This window comes from Scleropages formosus, chromosome 15 (assembly GCF_900964775.1).
Source record: "Scleropages formosus chromosome 15, fSclFor1.1, whole genome shotgun sequence".
NCBI classification, from domain to species: domain Eukaryota; kingdom Metazoa; phylum Chordata; class Actinopteri; order Osteoglossiformes; family Osteoglossidae; genus Scleropages; species Scleropages formosus.
The window spans coordinates 21,440,190-21,444,041 of NC_041820.1; positions in this window are offsets into that span (position 1 = coordinate 21,440,190).

Sequence of the window (3,852 nt, forward strand, 5' to 3'; positions counted from 1 at the left end):
AGCAACACAGGGCACAAGGCTGGAGGGTGAGGGGACACACCCAGGGCAAGATGTCAGTTCATCACAAGGTACCCCAAGCAGGACTCGAACCCCAGACACACCAGAAAGCGGGACCCAGCCAAACCTACTGCGCCACCATGCCCCTTTATATGCAAAAGTATATACCTGCAAATTCTAAAAAAAGAGTATGACATCTTCGACCACCCACACTCCGTGCCAGTAACACTGTGGTTTCACTGCAGCTAACTTGTTTGAACATTGCTTTCCACAAGAAAGGCTGAAGTGACTCATTTGATTCAGAGGGTAAACCACATTTCTGAGTGAATTATATGTCTCATAGATGAAGTGTGAGAAGGTGGTATAAAGTTTTACACATTCCTGTTACCTAGGTTTAGCTTTCACTATAAATCGTCTTGCACCCTTGGGTATAGTAATTGTGATTTGGTTATTATTTACACTGAGCATATTGTAGCTATAGGATTATGAAGGCATTCTCTAGTCATAGTGAACATAGTCAATGATTAAGCCCTCTGCAAAAAATCTGTGGTAGGAGCTCCCTTGCCATAGCGACACATTGGATTACCCTCATAACTTGCAGTAAAAATGAGGAGTAAATGTCAAGGTAGCAAAGGGCAAGTATTTGCTCGTTTCTGAAACATCTTGGCCCAAGATACTCTTACTATCACAACAAGAGTGCTGGGTCAGTAAGAGTCAGACGCACGGTAGGAGGGATGTCTCTATGCGGCAAGTCTGAAACACGCATTTCCTGCAAGTATGGAAGTTACCCCTACCCTGCCCCCCGCCTACTCCCTGCATTAATCCAGTGCAAGTAAAGCTCCTAGAAGAGCATTACGTGAACCAATCTGATGTTCAGACAAGCTGTTTTCCAGTTCTTGTAATCCTGTTGCTTGCATTGCCATAGCTTATCCACCAACATCCGTTCCACATACTGAACAGTTCCACTCTTACACGCTCTTCTTGAGCATTTGGTGCTAATTGGCTCTATGACTCCACTGCTAAGTGGACTGGCTGTTGCATAACATGTCTTGCAAACAAAGAGGTTGTTGAGGAGCAAATCACTCAAATTTAGAATGTGGAAGTCATTCCAGGTCGTACTCAACTTGGCAGGAGAATATAAGACATCCAAAATACCAGGTATGTGACTAGCAAACTTGTCAGTTCAGTATGATGTATCAAGTCTTGTTTTTAGTAGAAAACACAAGTTAAAAAAATTTCACAACAAATCTTAAGTTTGCTACACAATTACACTGCCTCTGAGACACAGAAGCTCTTCACTGGTGATATCCTGTTTTGCTCAGGGTCTCCATAGAGTTTATGAGAGTATTCTAGAGCACCGGCCCAGCCATAAGCTTATGGAACATGAAGCATAAGTAGGTGGAATGTTTACTCGTTCCAGATGAGACCACCCCTGACTCTCTGGATCCCACTCCTGGGACAGTCATCACTCACAGTATCCCAGAGGTATAAACAAATAAAACCATTACTAACTTTTAGTAACATAGACCAACACAGTATGGCATGGGGATCAAGTCTTCCCACCAGTTCTGGTCAATTTGCCATGTTTACATAACTGCAGCAGCTACAACTATATTATTATATCATTTTCTCTTGTGGATGTCTGTGATTCCGTGTGATACGTCTCCCAGAATAACCAAATTGTTGTTTTTGGTTTCTACCAGGAGAAGTCACCCTGTTTGTACTGGACACATCCTCTTTCCTGCAGCTGACAGATCACATAGAAAAGACTGAGAGTTTAACCTGGGGACTGCAGCCTCAGCTATTTGTGGAAAATATTTTATTTTGAACTGGGGACGACAGGACCTAGTGAATGCTGACAACAACCAGGCTACTTTTCCCCTTTCTTTATCCCAAGAATTTGATCAAGGTGCAGAATGCTCAGTCCACATCATACTCAGCATACTCTCTTTACAGCCGATCAGCCTCAAATGGCATCCTTCAAAAAGACAAAGTGAATTGGGTCCTAAAAGGATTGGGACATCATGGCGGAACACAGAAAAACACAAAATTCTGATGCTCCAATGAATCTCAGCAACATGCTTTCAATACTAAAAGAGAGATGCAGTACATGGACCCAGACATGCAGTGCTAGTCAAAAGCTTGAGTACACTTTCTTGGAGTTAGATATTTCACAAGCTGTTTGGGTAACAAAGAAATGAACTGACACATCTTCTGAGCTCTTCTGTAGCAGACGAAAGCTTTGCTTTCACACTTCTGTCCAGGTCACCCACACAAGTATGGTTCAATTTGCCCAGCTTTACTCAGACTTTTGACTAGTATTTGCATGCAAGAGATTGCAAGATCATTCACAATTATCCTGCTGAAGATGACTTGCCCTGTGTTTGTTTAGACTCAGGCAGAAACATTTTATACTAATTGCCAAGGATAGAAAGGGTGACATGCTTGCAATGGCAGTCTTCTATCACCTTCCTCCTGACCTCTCATGCTCATTTAATCCCCCTGTCCACATGGAAAATATGGTGTGTTCTATAATGGCTTCACAGAGCTGGACAGGATGTTTCAACTGGGAATGACAGGCATTTTAATAGTTTAAACCAGAGCTTGTCAAGGCATTTGTCACAGTCTCTCTGGACTGATATAACGGCCCTGGCATGATTGGCTATGTAAACTGCTTTTTTTTTTCCATGTGCCCACATTCTCACAGTAAGCCCCCCCCCCCCCACCACCATTAACTTGATTAGTCTGCTCATTAGTTTAGTGTGATTCTCTGCCAGCTGGGATTTGCACTATGAATCAGAATGTTGGATGGTTTATACCAACATATGTTTTCAAAACATTGGACATCTTGTATATAAATCTTTTGTTCTTAGGCAAGCATGTTTTCTTGCATGTCTAGGGCATCCTTTTCCCAAAAGAACTTACTGGTTGGGAAGTCTTGATGTTTTAAAAAAAAGCCTCGTGATTCATGTTACAGTCAAATGTACCCGATTATTTTCAATTGAGGTGCAATAGGTGAAAGAGGTAGGACTGTAAATTGAGTTAAGGACAGACTGGAGATGAGGTGTTGTAGGGAACAGAGAGGGCAAATTTCCCAGTGGATTGTTTATAACAAGGGCAGCACAGTGGCTCAGTGGGTATTGCTCTCATTGTATAGCCCCAAGGTGGTGTATTTCAAGCCTAGCCTCAGCTTTGACCGACCTATGGCGATGTGGGTTTTCATTAGATGGTCCAGCCCCCCAAACCTTCCACAGGCATGTGAGTGAATTCATGTAAGCGTATGTGAAATGGGTGTGTAAAACCCTTTCACCCCACACTACACATAAATTAGGTGTGGATAACTCCAAACTAACTACAGTACTACGTAATGGATAAGCAATGAGCTTAACCAACCCCACACCTGTCCAAGAAGGAAAAAACAGCTTACTGAAAGCTTGTTCTTGCAAGCTGGTACCAGTTGTTTTAACCCAAATACTGGGTAAAATCTGTTTCCATTAAAATTATTTTAATTCTATTATCTGGAAAAAAAGTGCATCTGACTATTTATGTACCATTCAGAGAAGAAAATAGCCACTCAATAAAAATGAGACACTGAAAGAAAAATTATAGACAATGCAAATAGATAATAAAATAAGACCACTTAATCTCTGTATGCATAACATGCTAGTAAAAATCACCACATTTTATGTCAGTTTTAGTCTTTTAAAGCCTCGGATGAGATTTGTGGCATTGAAACTTTGTCCATGAACCATGTAAGAACTTCCTGGCTTATGTAAATTCCTTATATTTTTTAAATGCTTTTAAGCTACTCAATCCATCATGCATAAATCACATTGTTCTTGTGTAATTCACGTG